General features: G+C 41.0%; 1 long non-coding RNA gene across 1 annotated transcript; it reads left to right on the forward strand.

The window, feature by feature from the left end:
- Positions 1 to 957: 957 nt before the first annotated feature.
- LOC118494440 lies at positions 958 to 18,931 on the forward strand. The gene is made up of 3 exons (XR_004896571.1): positions 958 to 967; positions 18,613 to 18,619; positions 18,656 to 18,931. It is a non-coding gene; the product is annotated as an uncharacterized LOC118494440 (long non-coding RNA).
- Positions 18,932 to 20,280: the final 1,349 nt, after the last annotated feature.

Below are 20,280 nucleotides of genomic sequence, written 5' to 3' on the forward strand. Positions count from 1 at the left end.
TGCGCCTAGCACATCTGCCATTATAATAGCAATCCGCCATGGAACAAGGGCACCTGCTTTTAAAGGGAATGTGAGATAATGCTCTGATTGGTTTATTGCACGTTACGCCCAAACCACACCTATGAGTAATGTAGCTACTTCAGACCAACCCATTTTAGATATGCAAACGGTAATTATGTACATGTTTATTTGCATATAGAACAGGAAGTGATATCCGATCACAAGTGGTCACTCAGGACACATTTGGAGACACATTCTACTGCCAGGTGAAAACACAGACTTATAGCTGTCCACTTGTGATCGGATTATTCAGGACAGATGTTAAAACCAGGTCTAAACAGGCCTGTAGACCAAATCATATATTTGTAGATTATTGGGTTAGGGTATCTAACGTTTGCTTGGTTAAACCATTACTATACCAGAAAGACTGTAACCATAATACGTTCACCTGTGTCTGTTGCTGTCCAACACATACTCACTCTCCCATCGCCTAAAATACGGACGCTTGGTCATGTGCCTTTGGCGTTTGTTATTCACGCTAAAAGTGCGTCCTTTGAATGATTTGAATGAATTTTTGAATGACCCATTCTTGTATGACATCAGTCATATACAGTTGGATGTATGTTAGGAACTAATAACTAAAGTACAAAAATGACAATCAGTAGCAGTTAACCATCAATTTGACAGAATATTTCAATGTATTGCAGATGAAGAATCTTGCATGTTTATTTCTTGCAACTAATAAATTAGTAACTTAGGGAATGACCAGGAAGTCCCATGTGTATATAGTGTTTGATGTTTTTACAATATTTAAAGTTTTTATACCAAACACACATGCAAAATGAAATTATATTGGTGGGATGTCAAGTTTGAATCTGATCCAACCCTATCATTAGTCTAGTCATTATTTTGCAGATAAACTTAGCAGTGTTGTGATCAAGTCATCTTTGCTCAAGTCCCAAGTTAAGTGTCAAGTCACTTTTTATACACCCAAGATAAAGCACTCTTTCCTGTAGTATTCCTGTCAAATTACAACACAAACAAAGTGGAAGGTAACAGACATCCGGCCGAAAAGAGTGACATCTGTCAGAATTTCCAACGGCAATGTAGAAATCCCGGAAGTAGAATGTCGTGGATATAGACTATCAAAACGGTGACCCCAGTTGAATCGAGTCCACGTCAACAAGTCTGAAGTCCACATCTCTGAAACCACCACCCTCTAACAAAGCCAAAATGAGCCATTCTTTGGAACACCTCTGGGGGGAAAGACGGAGCCATACGATCTGAATTGGCGGAGGGCAGGAAGTGTCAGGACTTGGACATGGTGGCGAGGTTACAAGCCAACGTCTGTGGGTGGCAGCGCTGCCAGGCGCTCTCTGCCTCAGTCATCACTCAGCAAAATGCTAAATAAACGTAACATATTACATAATCCAATGTTGCGTATTTGCTCTTTTCAACCGAGGGGGAATATGATGAGATGTCAACAAAAGCCACATCTAAAACAACAGAACATTGAAAAAATCTAAATCAAAACATTAGATGAATTCTCTACGGAGCATCCAGACAATGATTTGTCTGCACAGTAAAGATATTTCTCTATTTATTAGCTTTTTCTGATTCTAGTCACCATTTTAATTTCCCCCTGAATCTCAGCAGGCCATTAGTGAGAACACAGATGAAAATTGAAAATAGGCAAAAGACAATATGGGAAGGATCAGTGGTGCTGTTTTCTCTGTTACCAGTGTTTTTTGAAAGTGTTATTTCAATTAAAAAGCGGGTAAACTGCTGATTAATTCAGCACACTTCCCAATTACAGATCAAACGGGCCTCCTGGGGGCTGTAAAGCCCCAAAGATGGCAGATGCCGTGCACACATTCAGGCATATTTCATACAGCTATGAAATATTGAGCTGGTGTGTGGCATTGTGGTACGCCTGGGTGTCTGTGTTGTTAGGGCTGTATGTAAATCCGGCTGTGACACCCCTGTCTGCAGCAAGAGACTGATATCTGGGACATGTTGAGAGTACGTGGAAAATGATGCAATCTGAAGCTCAGACGCAGCAGACAAGTTGCGTCTCACATTCTGCACACTATAGCAGCAATGCCTGTGCAACTTTGGAGGAAAATAAATGTAATGTGTGATTGAGATATGCAATGATGTGGGTAAAATGAATTAAGCATGTAAAGCAAAATTGTGTACGTCAACTCAAAAAATTAGAGACAGAAAAGGCAAATTCAGTTTTTCCTGGATCTTTCATGAAGCCTTCTAACTTGTCATTGCCAGACCAAATCGCAATTGCGAGTTAGTGTGGAACCTCTCAGTTAATTTTTTTAATTTCCAAGGGGTGTTATCAATAGCCGTAGATAAATTCCTTGGGATGCAATTGGATAGACCTTTAACCAATCAGAGTAACAAAACGTGACGTAGCGCTGAGCAATGGACAAATGGACAAACAGACTACAGTGTCCAGAGACAACGCAGTCCCATGAACGGGTCCGTATGATAGAGTACGATAATTGTTGTCCTTGATATCCTACGAAACGTGACGCTGGCTACAGTAGCCGGCTACGAGCTCTGTGACGCTGAGTGGCAGTTGCTAGTCTAGCGGCAGTTGTTAGTTATTTTAAGCTGCCACAGAGCTTCGTAAAGCCGGCTACAGACCTCCATCACAGCTCGGTCGTATCAGCGGTAGTAAGTAGATGTGTTTTAGTTAGTAGAGCCACTACAGAGCTCTACGACGCCGGCTCCTTTGCTCCGCACGGTGCGCCGCATGGTGCTCCGTCGTATCAGCGGTAGTTGGTGGTTCAGTTAACCCAATAAAAGATGACTTTGAGTCGGGTACAGGGCACCGCAAGCTGGGGCGACAAAAAGTCCTGTGTTTTATGATGTTCTTATACAGCATACAGAAAATACTTATGAATTACAGTGCTTAACTTTTTGTTACGTCACATATAAAAACATATAAATGTGCTTCATTACCAACTGTGTGTGGCTATAAGTGCTGATCTTTTTGAATTTGACTGTTTTTGTAACGAGGCCGATTTGCATGGAAAGTATGCGCAAATAGCAGAGGAGCACAGATTTTACCCTCATAGTTTTTTTTTTTATTTCTTGTGGCAGCAATAGAGGCAGTGAGGTTTACCGTTTACTGTACGGGACTCTCATACCGCCTCAAAACAGACCAGTCTGATTGGCGGTTACATGATGGCCACAGCTTGGTGATGTCGGGTTGTGTTTCTCCAAAAATTGAATCTGTCGTTTTTTGCTGGACCGCCTTATCTAGTCTGAACGTGGTCTTAGGGGTGCATATCCACCCTTGAGAATTACTCGGTTTATTTTGTCTTATTTGTGCAGGTTTAGCAGCCGTTAAAGCCATACAATGCTTTTGTGAATTCACCCCTGAGCCTTTAAAAAATTGAACTGTATATTTGCGAGCCGTTTTTAAAGATTTACGTTTTCCGTCTTGCGTTTGGGGCCGAGAGCCACAGACAGGATAGGGAATTCAGAAAGTATCGAGAGACAAACCAACACATTTTTGGTTTTGGTCTTTCCATAGGATTTATTGGCAAAAACAGAGAAATACCCCCAGCCTTACCTGTGAGATTTAGTATTTCTACATTATAGGCATCTGCTGGTTTGTGTTACAGTAATTTATAGTCAATATGAATTTCAACTTGCAGAGACTTAAGTAATCACACTGGCCATTAGTGCATCACAAATCTGTCTGTGCTTGTACCTTGTTTATAACACTAACCTAACTTTTACAACAGTAAAATCATCCTCTGGAGGACATCCAACAGACCAGCGGGCGCTCGTTGGATTGTTGTCGGCTGTGGCAGGCGAGGAAGGCGGGGAGGAAGCTGAAGCAAGGAGGCCGGTCGGGCCAGCTAGCCCGGTTAAGGAAACTACCAAACAGATCGCTACTGCCAAGACTCCTACTCACCAACGCCAGATCGATGTCACACACAATAGATGAGCTACAAATACACACGGAACTGCTGCGTGATCATCATTGCAGAAGCCTGGCTGAACACAGACTCTCGGACGGCAGCTAGCAGCTAGCAGGGCGAGCTAGCGGCAGGATGTCTGAGTTGAAAACGCATCTTGTTGTCACGTAAGAGCCTTGTACATTTTAATTTCTCTTTCTCTCTCTGTAGTATATGCCCCAAAAACTGCTGTTTTAGCTAAATGGGAGCTATGGGCATTAGCTGCAGCAACTCCAGTTTGCTAGGACCGATTCTGTTCGTTTTTTTGCTATCGACAGTACTCACATATTTATAGCTATCAAGATTAACGTAAAAAATGTCACAATGCGATATTATTGCAATTTTAAACATAGTGCGATATTCTGCCATGTGCAATTTAATACATTTTTTTCCAACTTCAAATTATGTCCCCAAAGGAAAACTTTGTCAACATCGGTTTCATTATTTCACTTCAATGTTCCATCTAGTGGACTGAAAAAGCAATTGATTTTATTATTCTAGTAGCAAAGTGTTAAATTCTCATGTGCAATTTAGATAGATACTTGGCGTCCGTGTATCAATACAGTATTACCACAGAAAATACCGCAATACTATGCTGTATCCATTTTTTACCCCACCCAAGGCAAGTTGATGCTAAAAAGATGTTGCTGTTGTTGTTTTTTCACTGTTATTTTTAATGCTAGGAACACCACATATGTAATTCTATTTACCTCCTTGGTATTAGGGTGGAGGCAGAAATCTGAAACAAGTAAACTGGATGAATAAGACCAGGGGCCCTATTTTAACAATCTAAGCGCACAGCGTGAAGCGCCTGGCGCAGGTGTGTTTAGGGCGTGTACGAATCCACTTATGCTAGTTTAATGATTTAGAGATTTTCAGGAGAAGAAACTGATCTGCTCGTGCGTGAAGTGAAAGCATGCGAGCAGAGCATATATGGCACGAGCAATATGCCATCAAAACTACACGAGGTGAAGCAGGCGTTAAAATAACAATGAAATGCTGCGTTATTGACTTTGGACCAGGTTTTTGTTGGTCAAATCACTTTCCGCTGCCTCAAGATAGCAATATGCCAAGAATGCACCTGAACACACCTCCCTGTAAGACGAGCACAGATGGGCGCAGGTGCATTTGCTATTTAAACGACGTGGGCACTGGACGGTAAATTGATAACTGCGTCGGTCTTACACTAGCAAAGACACTTGCGTCTGGCTTTGCTTTGCGCTGCGCCAGGTGCAAGATAGGGTAGCGATGAAAATAGTGATTAGCAGTGCTGTATGTGTGTTTCATAGAGCACTGTCAATATTTAGCAAAAAGTTATCTTTCTTGACCTAACAGTAAGAACAATGAAAAAGCCCTGAGCATCAGAACCTGAAAAATTGCCTTTTTATCTGCATGTGTCCTCATAAACCAGCACAGACAGTTTTAAAATAACACATAACAGGATTTACATGTGTAGTTTCTTTTCAGTCCCTGTGCAGTGCTTATAAGTTTGCAGATACTGTGCACAGAGTTGCCGGATTTTTCTCTTTTCCTAAATTGAGCATTAGCGGGGGCTTTAACTTCCAGTAGTGTCAACCTATCCTTATGATAGCTTCTTACACTGCAAGATTCATGGCGAGCATTGCCAGCCTTCCCTCCCGTAGTGTGTCTATAACTCATTTGAGTGTAAGAGCAAACAAACTGCTGTAACAGCTCTCTGGACAGGAGTTTGCCTGGTCCAGTTATATGATGCTGCTCTTCTCTCCCTGTGCTGCCTCCCAAACGAGCCTGCGGCACTTTGTAACCACCACTTTATGTCCCAAAAGACGCCGGACCAATAGTTTGCTGAAATCCGATGTGACCATAACACATAAATCATCTTTTAAGCACTGAGAAGAGCAGGTGCAGGCATAAACAGTGTCGACGCTGCTTTCTCAATGATGTAAATAATTTATCAAACCTACACACACACACACATATACACACACGCACACACACACACACACACACACACACACACACACACACACACACACACGCACACACAAACTGTTTATTCCATCCCAGTCAGTGTGTAATCCTTAGACACCATTTTAGTGGAGGGCCTGTCAAGAGACACACACACACACACACACACACACACACACACACACACACACACACACGCGCACACACAACACACACGCACACACACACACACACACACACACAGTGTTTTAGAGGCGGCCCTGTCTGTCGCCGTAATGAATCCCACTGTGATCACTCTGGCAGTTGTGGTCATCACTCTCTGACCAACACACACACAGATGCATGCATGTGCATACTCCACACACACACGTAGAGGTCCTGCTGGCTGTCTGCTCATTCATCATGCGACCCCTCATGGAGTTGCTTGTGGGAGTCTGGGGATGCGATGGAGATGGAAGGACTGAGGAGGAGGAGGAGGAGGTGTGTTGGTGGGGGAGGTGTGTGGATGGTGAGGGGGTGCTAAGGGTGTTGGAGAATGGGGGGGGGGAGGGGGGGGGTGTCTGTGAGTCTGGGTGAGAGAGAGAGGTATGTGAGCAAACAGACAGAGGGAGATGTGTCTGTCTGTACAGGTGAAGGCTACTGTGTTATAGAAGAGGAAGAAACCTCATAGCTCTGTGCCTGGGGACTGACTTACAGGCAGAATAGGGTGAGAAGGTGGAAAGGCACCTATGGGAACACAAAAACACCCCCCCTCCTTCTCCCCTCTACTCTCCTGCAGAAGTAACTAACCTGGCCACCAACACCACCACATAGGTTTTAATCAGGCTTTATTTTGGCAATACAGAGTCCCGAGACCAATTTATCCCTTGTGTATCTCCTCACCATAATGTTGACGAGTGATTCCTTTTTTCCGTCCATCCGCCAGCTGATAGACGTTAGCTTCACCGGGAGTGCTAAGTGTATATCTAAATAGTTGATGAGCACTAAGCTGCTGGGGGAAAGTGTCGCCGGCGGCACCTCATTGAACGGCGCCTCTGAGACACCCATTGGGACTGCTTTAAAACAACCTGGCGTCCCGCTGCATGGCAACCTGGAAAAGGAGACGGTTCTGAGCCCAGCAGGTTCTTCACCTCCCCAGTCTTTTAAGATGATTGTCACAAGACACAGCTGTGTTTTTATTCCATTCAAACGATGAAGGTAAAGCGCAGATGAATGGGGTGTATGCAGAGAGATTCTGTGAAGAGATTCAAAGGACAAATCCCCCACTGCTTCTCCTACACTGTTATATACCATCAGTGTGTTACGGTATATTGTGATGTTTTCATTTACATATTCCATCAACTCGGTTTGGCTGCTTTTGTTTTTGTCATATTTGCTGAAACTGTCACTATATCCTGACAGTAGTACATGAGTCTGTGGAAAAAACTTGTGTTCCTCTGTCTCCTCCTGGTGCTGCTAATGGCATTAGCAATTTTCCATTGTTTGGCTCAACTTAAAGGGTAACTACCGTTTTTTTCACCCTATTTTCCTATGTTTTTGATGTTTGAAAAAAGGATCTTACTCTTTAACAGAAAGGACGACCTACATAGAAATCCTTTCCATAATGTTGTCAGACACTTACAATATTAATCTGAGGGTGGCATCACGAGCACTTTTGTGAAGGTAAATACAAGCTGGACAATCGCCCTGTTAACTTACATTGTAGCTTGTTTCACCGCTGCCGTCTGTGTCTGTGTACTTTATGTATGTGTGTGCTGTATGTATGTATGTATGCACTACGTTGTGTTTTTTTAAACAGCAGATATTGTTTGTTTGTCCAAGAAAAATTTCCTTCGGGACAATAAAATCTATCTTATCTTAATGGGTGCGTTTTTTGCTGATCTGTATAATTGCCTATTTTCTTTAGATTTTTTTCGTTTTTTAATTGCAAAGTGCAGAGAATATACTACATACAATTTCTCATATTGTAATGTACAGGTTTTGGCTCAACTCTTTTCAACATGGCAGCGGAGCACAAACTTTCAACAGTCCAAAAGCCAAAGATATTGTTTATAATCACATAGAACCAAAAGGCAACATATATTTATAACTGTGGACTAGGGATGGGCGTATCGATCCCGTGGTATCGATAGATCGATATACTCACGCTACTCATTTGGCATTGATTTCCTTAAAAAAATATTGATATAAACTAAAAAATAATAATTGGGGGTGTATGCATCACTTTCAGCTGTTTTAGATTACTTACTTAAATTACTATGTGCCGGGACACCCCTGTACCTGGCAGCGTATTGAGCTGGCCCATGTCACGTGACAGGAGACGAGCGAATGAGCGTCAACGTGCGACACAGCCGACAGCGACACAGCCAAGGGCCTGAAAATGTGTATGTTTTTGTTCATATTTAATTTATTTAATTCGTATTTATGTTATTTATTTTAATTTTAATTTTATTATGTATTGACCATAATACATTTTGTATAAATGGTCTGTATTTGTCTTGTGATTTGTAATAATATTTTTACTGACAAAAATTGCCAATAAGAAATTAACGGTATCGATATCGGTATCGATATCGATGAAAATGCAAGAAAAAGTATCGGTATCGTATTGAATCCTAAAAGTGTGGTATCGCCCATCCCTACTGAGGACCTGCGAATAGGGTATTGTCTGTCCTTTTTGCTTGAAAAAAGTTGCAGATCATAGGAGTTCTAAAACAAACCCTGAAGAAAAAAAACCTGAACAAAACCTTCTGGAAGGGATAGAGTTGTTATCTTTGTATTCAAAAGGTTGCAGTTCCTGAGTAAAACTCTCAAGCTTCCAACAAGCACATGAGTGCATCACCAAGAAAGTGTTTAAAAAAAATAAAAATAAAAATGTTAATGCTACCAGATTACAATGATACAATGATACATAATGTTGAGAGAGAAAAAAAAATTAGGTGGACCAGATGTTCATTATTATGTATCTCAAGCAGGTGCCAAGTTGATTTTCACGTAGTCTCACACTGCCAGACCTTTCTCCACAGCATTGCGGAGGAGGGTCTGGCTAGTCCACACAGCATTCCGTGTAGGGAGAAAAACATGCTCTGGTTTATTGGCAATTCTTTAAACCAATCACAATCGTCTTCGGCGGCGCTAAGCACCGCACGGTGCCTCTGCAAAATAGCCTCAGGAAGGAACTTGTTTTGGTGGAACGTGTACGTTCAGGGGCGTAGCACAAAATTCTGGGCCCTGTAGAAAGGCATTTTCTATGGGCCCCTCCCCGCATCCACAGCTATTAATTCTAGCATCTTTTTGGGCCCTCCTCACATGAGGGCCCTGGGTACTCAGTCCTCTTTTTTCCCCCCAGTCCGACGACCCTGTGTACGTTCAAAAGTTGTTTTAGTGTGCAACAGATAACTCAGATTGGACAGATAGTCTAGCTAGCTGTCTGGATTTACAGAGATGCAGAGATCTGAGGAGCAGTTAACCATAGTCCTCCTAAATCCACCGGAGTTTAGAACGCCAACACAAAGAAAGAGGAAGGTGAGGGACATCCGGCGGAATTTCCCGCGGCACCGGAACTATCCCCTAAATGAAACATCGTCGATATAGACTAATTTTCACGCAATGCTAAAATAAATGGAAACCAACAGCAGCCTGTAACTGCTTTGCAAAAATAACGAGAAACACATAAAGATGTTGTCCTTTTAACCATATTCATTTTCCTTTTCCTTTCCTTATCTTTGAGTGGATTTCTTTTCCGGCATCTGTTTGCCATCAAGCATCTTTGCTGGTTCAGTGCTGATAGTTATATGAAGCATCCTCTGTCACTGTAGCGACGCTCCAAGTCTACACTTTCCAGCTGCTGTTACTGTTTTGTAACCGCTGCATGCGTGTCCAGTGTGTTGCAGTGTGCGCTCCATTCTCCTCCAGAGAGCTGGGAGTTGATGCCCACACTGTGGCAGCGCAGAGATGGAGGAGCTGGCTTGTCCAGAATTGATGCCTCTTGAAGGCGTTTTGTTGTTGCTCACCCCTGCACCCTAGGGACCATTAAGCTGAAAATAATTGGCTCTGAATCTCCTCCCTTCATCGATCCTTTAGAGTCGGTGAACTCTCCGAGACACAAGCACCAGCGTATTCAGAGTGAGAGAGAGAGAGAGAGAGAGAGAGAGAGAGAGAGAGAGAGAGAAATATACACACACACTCACACACATTTACACACAAACAGAAAGCCGGAGAGGGAAATGTATGTGTGCAAGGGAAAAGGAAAAGAGAGAGAAAGGCAGGCACACAAGGGTTTAAACACCAACAGTCAGCAGCTCAATATAAGGAAGCACATGGCCTTAGAATAGCAGTCACCGGTTCTCAGCGGAGGTTAAATCAAGTGAATTTCTTCATCTCTGAAGATGTGTTTTTGTGGTCGTTTTTTTTTTTAGAGCGGAGCAGGAACAGTGGCATGAACACTTCTGGATCCCCATTTATCTCCAGTGACAGTCACACTGGCCCCACATCTTCTCTTTCACCGGTAAAGCACAGGCCGGCCGGCAGCCAACAGAGGGAGCCCATGCTATTCCACAGACATGATGCCATGATGAAGAAAGACCCACCTGAACATTTTATACTGCAAACAGTCTTAGGCACTCAACTAGGCTAATCAAATCCATCCATTTTTTATATCAGATATAGAGGCATTCATTGACTATGTCACTAAAAACATTAACGTCTCTGCCAGCCTTCAGGTCACAGTTAAAAAAGTTTTTAATTTCACCTTAAACCTCATGTTGGGATAATTCTGTTGACTGTAGTTATTGTCTGACTCAAAGGCTTGTATTTTTGTTTGCCATGTCTTTTTTTCTGGCTTTATCTGTGTATACTTTCCTGATATATCTATACATTTTGTGTATGTTTACATGTTTGTTTGTTGTATTGCTTGTTTTTATCTTTTGTAGAGAAATTATCATCTTTTATTTGTATATTTGTTTTCCCTCTTTTGTAATAGGGGAGGACGCTGAATGAGCATTCCAGGCTTCTCTCCTCTCCTGCACTGTGATTGCTTTTTTTTTAATTTTATTGTATGTACTGTATTTCATATGTTTGTACAAATAAACTAAACTAGAATTGTCCTATAATTGAGCAAATGATAATGGACATCTCATGCACTGTTGACGATCGTGTTTCCAGTGCAGTTTACATGTTTTACATAATGCCCAACACATCGTCATACCTAAACAACGGAATAGGTGGATTGCCAATGATTCCCAAAACAACATATAACCGTTTTTATTTACTGCCCGCGTGGTGGCCGTTTTAAACACGTGACAGTAAAACGTTACCGCAACGGCCCTTTTAATCATGTTTAAACACGTAGTTAACGTTACAGAAATGAACTAATTACGTTTAGGCAACAGATATACTTGTAAAACATCAGGGATTGGCTTAAAATGAGTCCCTTTAAACTACTTAAACGAGGCTGTTACTGCGTCACTGACGTCACTGCGTCACAGACTAAAGCTGTGTTCGAAACCGTTCCCTATCACGATAATAGTGCATTGTTCAGTGTGTTTGCCATGTTGTAGTGGTGTCTCGAATTCTCCACGATTAATTTCATTCACTATATAGTCCACTATAAAATACCAACAATGCACTGCTAACTTGAGTGTACATAAGATGTACCCTACATTTTACTCCCATATACCACAATGCATCGCAGCCGCGTTTTTCCAGAGGAGAAGAAGAAGCAGAAGTCACCACGAAAACTAAAAAGGAGAAATGGAGCGGGCTTTCGTTTCTAAACAGTGGAAATGTAACATATACAACATTTTACTATCCTCTTGAGTGCTTGGTTTGTTTCAGGGACGTATTAGAAGTATTTTTGTTTTGGTTTGTTTACATGATGCTGGGCGCGCCCGCGTCCGATAATTACTATTATTATTTTAATTATTATTATTATAATTACTAAGGCTGCGAGAGGTTGCCACTTAATAGCAAACATAATGAAGGGTTGTTATGAGTTGCTTGCACAATCGACCTATACGGTTGTTTTCTGGGTGAGGATGCTCTGTAATGCCACTAAAAGTTGCACTAAACCAATTTTTTATCACTTAGGGGTGGTGGAACAAGCTGAAAACATAATAATAATTGGTTAACAAACACTTGTCTATTTACACATCCAACAAATTCTGGGGCAATATTATCATTTATTTGTAGTTGTGTTTTTGTCCACCTGCTGAATGTTAGTCTAGTATTCATTCTTCTGTCAGCTCGGGTTTGGTCTCCACCAACCCCTGATAAAAATATCTGTCGCTCCCTTATGTTTACCAGGTAGTTGCTTACTTTCTTGGTCTGCCGTTTGCTGCTGGGCAGGTAGGGTACATTGGGTTTTGTCAAGCATCTTTTTGCTGAAAACTGCAGCCGCCTGCTATGACTAGAAATAGTAGAAAATGTAGAATTCAAGATATAATCAACTTTGTTGATGGATGTGTGCAGGCCACAAATATGTTCCTGACAATAGGAAGGACCCCTTTCACATTACACAGTGATTTGACCAATTGTTCATACGACAAATACTGACTAATTTAGCTTTAAAGCTATAGGGCGTAGTTTCTGTCTTCCCCATGAGGAATTCTAAGTAATGACAAAAAAACTGTCGGCGCGTCCACATGATACAAGCCTTCCGTGATCACGCACCACCCCCACCCCTCCTCCACACAATTGCTTGTAGCCAAGGAGGACATGGAGGATTAAAAAAACATGATGGACTCTTCAGAAGAGGTAACTATCTTCACTCAATTTTCTGCGCACAAAAGTTGCCAAGCGACACAATCATCTGAACATAGCCATACTGAGAAATACAGAGAGTTGTGTGGAGCTGATGGTCTTAATTAGCTTTGTAGCAACTCATTTGTCAATGGCTTGAATGTAACGGATGTTCATTAATATCGAAAAATACACGCTTTAATTAACAAAACATTTACTCAATACCTATTTTCTTTTCGTGGAAGTGAACATCTTCCCCAAAGAGCAAACAACATTTCCCTGGTCATGTTAAAATGACACTGTCATGAATAAAAGTTCATTGATTTGAACAAGAACCCTGTGTAATTATCACGTAATTTAAGGATGAAAACAACCCAGCCTTACGTGCAGCTCCTTCTTCATTTGTTGAAAAGCGTGTCTGTGAAATTCTTCGAACGAAGATTCAAACAAGGGGGTTGGATTAGCAGCCATAGCGTGCATTCATCTTCAATTACCTCCTTCAATCTTCATATAGTCAGGTCCGGATTTAATTAAATCTATATCCATCTGTCTTCTTCATTTGTGTGGTTGCGGAAGGAATCCACGGTGCCAGCGTTTCCATCATCAATACAGGCGGGTGAAAGACGCTCTCGGTGAAGAATTGATGGCCACTGAGGACACAACAGGGGGTGTTCATCTTCAGTATCACTCACTCCCTCTCTGGCCTTTACTATGCAGAGTAGTTCATCACCATGAATGTGGAATATATTTACATACCCTGTCCATCCATAACGTGACACCAAGGTAATTAGTTCTCTTCATATTCATACTTCAGAGATGACATGAATAATAATCCTGTGTCCCCAACATTGGAAATAGGTCAGGGATAATTGAATTTGTTTATCGTATTTTCTCCCATTAGGAGTAATCAGATAAGTAGTGGGATACGGCCCTGTGACAGAGTCCTCCAACACTGATGAACCATCACATTAATTGAAGTTAATGGGCAGAGCGGCGAGTGATGGGATGAGAGAGAGCAAAGAAGGGAGGCTGCATGGATGAGTGCATTGAATGAGTAGCAAAGGGAGGGCTGAGTTCATCCCCCCTTGTTCTTCCAGGCCAGGACGAAAGGGCAGCGTATGCACAGGAGCAAGCTGGATAATAAAACACAAAAACGCCCACATGAAATATTTACTGAGATTAACTCTTCACAAGCTCCCTGCAAAGTACCGAGGCTGTCCAGAGTCCTGTGGGAATAGTGCATTGAGTCTGAGCTCTGAACAGGGTTTCTGTGGGTTTCACCAAGTCAAATTGAAGACTTTTTAAGACATTTTTAAGACCATTATGAATGAAATTTAAGACCTTTATCATTAACATCAACTAAACACTAAATTCAGTTTTTTTTCAAGCCAAGTAACGCTAAACTTGCACTTCCCAATAGAAGAATAAAATCTGTTTTATGTCTGTGGTACAATCCGAAAGACTCGCACCATTAATTCGAAAGCTGATTGGCTGCAATATAAGTTACATGTTGGTCTCATTTGTAGTCATAAAACAGCGAAATTATATTTGGACTAGTGGAAGAAAGAACTACAACACCACAGAATTTGAAAAAAATGACATAATGAGGTAGCGTCGCATGGAACATAGGAAAATTAAGACCTGTTTAAAGTTATTTTTTTAATACCTCAGCAAATTTAAGACGTTTGGGTTGTTCACATAGCAACAACTTTATTCCCAGCATCATCCCAGTTTGTTCATGTGAATGCCATGACAACATTAAAATCTGTTGAAAAATTTTGCATTAATGCCATGTACACTACTTGTCTTTATCTATTGTGGGAGTTTTTAAAGAGCACTAGAGTGCAAGAACAGTGTACATTTCTCACTCAGAATTCAGATGCTCTAAAATGATTGACAGTAAATATAGCGCAGCATGTAGAACATAGGGAGTAGTTTAGCCCTAATGCAAATTCCGTTTTTAATGCCACACATTTTTTTGACGTGCGGGATCTGCGATTTGGGCCTCGGGCCGCTCCATAGTTTGGGGTATCAGGAAGCTTTGCAGCCGTAACGTTGTGGATGGCTAGCAGAAATAGATAAAGAAAAGGGTATTTTGAATGGCAAGGTAAGTTTCACACCCCCAGATGGTTCTCTCGACAATAGTAAAGTTATTTGCATGCACTGTCAATGTGAATTGAGCTACCACCGGAGTAGTCTTGCATTGCCAGACCTTACTTCACAGCGCTGCAGAGGAGGGTCTGGCTTGTCCACACAGAATTCTGGGATGGGAAAAAAACATGCTCTCGTTTTTGGCATTTCTTTAAACCAATCACAATCATCCTGGGGAATAACCTCGGGAAGGAACCTGTTTTGGTGGAATGTGTACGTTCAAAAGTTGTTTTAGTCGTGCAACAGAAACCTCAGATTGGACAGATAGTCTAGCTAGCTGTCTGGATTTACCCTGCAGAGATTTGAGGAGCAGTTAACCATAGTCCTCATAGATCCTCCGGAGTTTAAAATTACAGCACAAAGAAAGCGGAAGGTGACGTACATCCAAAGACATCCCAAAAGAGTGCCATCCGGCGAAATTTCCGGCAGAACGAGAGCTATCCCGGATATAAGTGTAACGTTGTGGATATAGACTACCACCGGAGTACGTCGAGTCTGAAATACCACTTGCTGGCCAAGCATGGAGCTGATGCAGAGAACCCCCCCCCTCGCCAAACCTCTTGTCACCTTGTTACATTTAGCTGACCACTGTACTTGTACAATGTGTCTGTTGCTGTAATGCACAAGGTGCATTGTTTTGTGTTGAGCTGCTTTAAAAAATGGGATGTTTAGTTAAAGTGGGGCACTACATTGTGTTAGTAATGTTACATTCATTGTTGTTGCTTGATGGGCTTGAGGTTGTTTTATTATGCTTTCAGCTTATTTGTTGAGCATACAGTACCTTAAAACAAGCATATTTGTTCGCTCCCATGTTGATAAGAGCATTAAAAACTTATCAAAAAAATATCCCTTTTAAAGTATATTTAGATCAGATGTGTTATTACTGTAATTACGAGTCAACTACGGACAATCATGCCATAATCGCAATTAAGTGTTTTAATCGATTGACAGCCCTAACATATATATGTGTGTATACATATTATCTATATGTATTCAAGATAGATAGATAATTTTGAAAGCTAAAAAGGGGTCTCAAAGTTAGACAAACTTTGGCTAAAGGCATGATTGCAGCAAGATTCTTGGAAGAAGTGTATGCAGAGTGTTACGGGCCCTGCACATTGTGTGGACGTCAAACAAGCTGATTGGTTGACAAACTGAGATATTATTACTGTAAGGGTTGGGCAATATCCGTTGCTGTCAAGATCATTTTGAAGCAGTGTAATTTACCAACAGAATTTCTTATTTTCTTATTGAGGATTGTTTCTATCATGATAGTTAACATTTCAGCCCTGCAGTATATCAAACAACAGCCAGATCAAGAATCATTTTACAGTTGTAATTGTACAGTATGTACTTTGGGCCAGATGTAACAATGTGTAGTTAAAAAAAAACTGCATACGTCATATACCGCACATAAACTGGTATTTGTAAAAGAATGTCACCTCGCACATACTTGAGACTAGGTGACCATTTTCACTGATTGTGTGATTTTTTTTCAATCAAGACACATTTCTAAACATTATTTTCAATAATGCATGAATAATTAATTTTATCATTCTTTTTATTTACATTCGACCCAAGATTTCCCATTGTTAATAATCTTTTCATTATGTTCTCATTTCTGAAGTCTGTTCAGTATGAGTTCTATAAATGAATCATTGATCACCTTTAAGGCGTTAAATAATGATGACTGTGATATGGCTGCGATGATGGTTTGCAAGTACATGTGATGAATTATAAATAGCCACAGCTGCGTCTAACAGTTTTGCGTAATGACAGCTGTTCTGGTGCTGTTGGAGAACCTTACTGATGCAACACAGTCAATAAAAGTATTGATATACATATGTATGATTAAGGGTGTTTTAATATCTATTTATGAATACCTGTGGGAGTGGAAATGTGGCTCGTGGCATCTGGCCCCTGGTATCCAGGTTGTCAAGATTTTGACATTTTGACCATTACCTATAAGCTAAGATCATACACTGTCAGAAAGGTTTGTGTGTACATTTCTATAATTATGATAAACAGAGACCTTTAGTTGGTTGGCTTAATCACTCTTCGAAGCCTCCATGCAACGACCTTTAAGAGCTCAGCCAATCACAAGAAGTGTACTTGTGACTGTACAGTTGATTGTATACTCTACATCTCTGACACAATAGGGTTTTTAGAAAGACATTATTTAAGGCACAGATCAGAGATTCTTGCCGTTTTTAGCAGGACCACAGATAATATAAAAAAAAAACAAGATATTTTCCTAAGTAATCCACCGGGGTCAGACTTGTTTGACCATGCAAACACAGAACACTAGAAATGTGGTCTTTTCTTTTGGCCATGCCTCTCTGCCATAGCCCTGCAAACCATTGGTTTGTGTACAATAACCATAGCAACTCACAGAACGGCCAGAATATGCTGCTTACATGACCTGTAACCAATTCGGAATATTGTCATATTCGGAGTAATAGTGGAATATAAGTGTGCATGTAAACATACTCATTAAAAGACACAGGAAAGAGGAAAGAGCTCAACTCAAACTTTGTTGGCAAAAATTCAATGAAGTTTAAGAGTTAACTGACAAGTGTAGTGCAGAATCTCCTAAGCAATGACCATTTAGAACCAAAGATGGAATCAACAGGACAGAAAAAAAAAAAAGAAATAAGCCCCAATGTGTCTGATGAGGCTTGGGAGCTGTTAAAATTTCAGACTGCACGACTGTTACCTGCCAAAGCCAGGCAGAGGAACGCCGCCGCCATAACAAGGCTTGACGGGGATCTCAGGAAGCAGCAACACACACAACAATCAATAGGCCAGCCTCGGAGGTAGAGCATAGGGGGAGCCAGACTTCACAACCAATCTCCTCTGAATGCATTAGAGCGCCTTGCTTCCACCCTCACTCTAACATGGCTTCATCTAAGGGAGAGATGCACTAAAGAGGAAGAGCGTGGTGACAAGTCGTATGAAGATTCGTAAACCACTGACAGAGAGAGTTCTTTGTGGGGCTGATCTGTGGGGAGAGCTGGAGCTACACTCTTCTACTCACAGCAGGCTCTGCAATGCTTCCTGGTGGCTCTGTCACTTCCCCTCAGGCTTTGTCTTTGTGTGTTTGTGTGTGTGCGCTTATGTTTCTATTCTTGTGAGAACCAGTTTTAGATTTTGGCTGGTCCTCTATTTTTCAACAATTCAGGGGCTACTTTAAGAGCAGGACGAAGATTCGGCAATAAACATAACAGAGAAAACGCAGGGCAGGCTTGTGTTAGTGAAGTGTACACGTGGCACAATGATCACAATAGATAAAAAAATCGATATTTGAGCAGTTATCTAAACCAGTGGTTCACAGCCTTTTTGGTCTGAGGCACCCCCACAGGCCTTTCAGAAGAACTTGTGTACCCCTTCATCAATTCCCAATGTGTGTCCAAAGGTATAACACTATTCATTATAGAAAAGTGGATATTGTTAATAAATAATTGAATATTGTTAATAATTATTAATTAATAATAATTCATACACTTGAACTGTCAATATTAAGGTTGGTTTGGTCAACAATCACACTACTACTAGCCTTGTAGGCTCAGGGTACCCGCGGGGTCTTAAAAGCATTGAAAAAGTCTTAATTTTGATAATCTCAAATTAAGCCTTGAATTTGTTATACAAAGTCTTGGATTTCATTACAAAGGTCTTATATTTTTTTGCCTTTCCTAGGATTAAGTTCATACCATAACACAATTAGCTGTTACTAATGTAGGCTAATTAAAAACTGACCGGAGCCCGTTGCTGGACACACCGGAGGACCGAGACACAAAGTAAACACGCCTCTCTGACCGGTACCGGGGTGTTAGCTGTTAAACTGAGCGGAGGATGTGCGGAATGTGTCGGTGTGTGTCGGAACCTGGCTGGCCGCTCGGCGCCTTCAGACAAAGCTCAAGCTAAGAGGCTAACAGCTTATTAGCTAGCCAAACACCGAGCGGTAATATCTGCAAATATTGGATCTGTGAGCACATTAATCTGCTCGGTGTGCGTCTTATAACAAACAGAGCGAGCAGCCGCGGGACTTTAACATCTGTTGATCCGTGCAGGACTTCACTGTGAGCGGACTGTTTAGAGACAAAGTGACCGGCAGGTAACCTTAAAAGTTATCTGCTACTGTAGCAGAGCTGCAAGTAAACGCTGAACTGAGCTGTGTGTTTTCAGTGTTAAACACTGCTGCAGGTATTCATGCACGACTGTTGTTGGTGATTTACAGAGGTGGAAGACTTACTCAGATCATGTATTGCAGTAAAAGTAGAAAAAAACAGTGTTGTAGAGTTACAAATTACTTGTCAGTTACAAGTCCTGCATTCAACATCTTCCTTAAGTAATAGTACACAAGTATTATCGAAATATAGTACCAAAAGTAAAAGTGCTCATTATGCAGTGTAATATATCTTATTTAATTGGATTATATTATTATCCAATAAATTGTATTAAATATGACTGATAATTTAAATAAAATGTTCAAATTCTAGTAGCCTACTTGTACATTATTTTCTAGGGTTTAAAATGTATACAGATTTGACATTTTCCCCTCATACATGTCGGAATGGGTACGAAGTTGGCATTGAATTTCTTTTGAAATGGTATTAAAATGGTCTTAAATAACCTTAAATTTAAGTTGGAGGATCCTGGGGGTACCCTGAGCCTGGCTACTACTACTTGGAGTGACGCTGACTGTTTTGTCGCTGTTGCTGACAACCATTTATCCATTACTTTTAGCTAACTATTTCAATCCTTAACTAACTATTTCAACTTTTAGCTATTTTAACGGTTTCTCCATTACTTTTAGCTAATCATTCTAACTGTTTAGTCATTACTTTTAGCTAGTTATTTCTACCATTTATTCATTACTTTTAGCTAAACTTCTGTGCTCGCTTGCTAACTAGTTTTCACACTTTTACTCCTACGCATTTTTTTCAAATGAGTTGAGCTACTATTTAATCTTTCCAAGTACCAACTGCAGAAGTACACCCTGTGGTACAAGTACCCGTGGTTGGGAATCAATGCTCTAAACAATATGAAACAATACTCATTGTCCAAAGTTAGCTCACATATGCAAACTTTTAAACTCAGCAAATCATCCACCACAAAAGGAGGTTGTCATTGTCACATCATTCCTTACTTCTCTCAGTGTGACTGTTTACAGATGGTTCGACCCAACAGTGTTTTTCGAATTACAAGAATCAGCTAATTGATTTTCATACCACATGGAAAAGAATGGAAACCAATGGTTGATTGGAATGGAAATGCAAACAAGAGAATGTACATACATTCTGAAACTGTACAGAATGCGTTCATAAATGGTCACCAAAAAAAGTACATGATTTGTAGTTAAGGAGACAAAAGTCCTGAAGGAGACACACTAAATGTGTATGTGTATGTAACGACATGTTTACATGTGATGTACACCCATGTATTCATCTGTGCTGTT

This window comes from Sander lucioperca, chromosome 2 (assembly GCF_008315115.2).
Source record: "Sander lucioperca isolate FBNREF2018 chromosome 2, SLUC_FBN_1.2, whole genome shotgun sequence".
Taxonomy (NCBI): Eukaryota; Metazoa; Chordata; class Actinopteri; order Perciformes; family Percidae; genus Sander; species Sander lucioperca.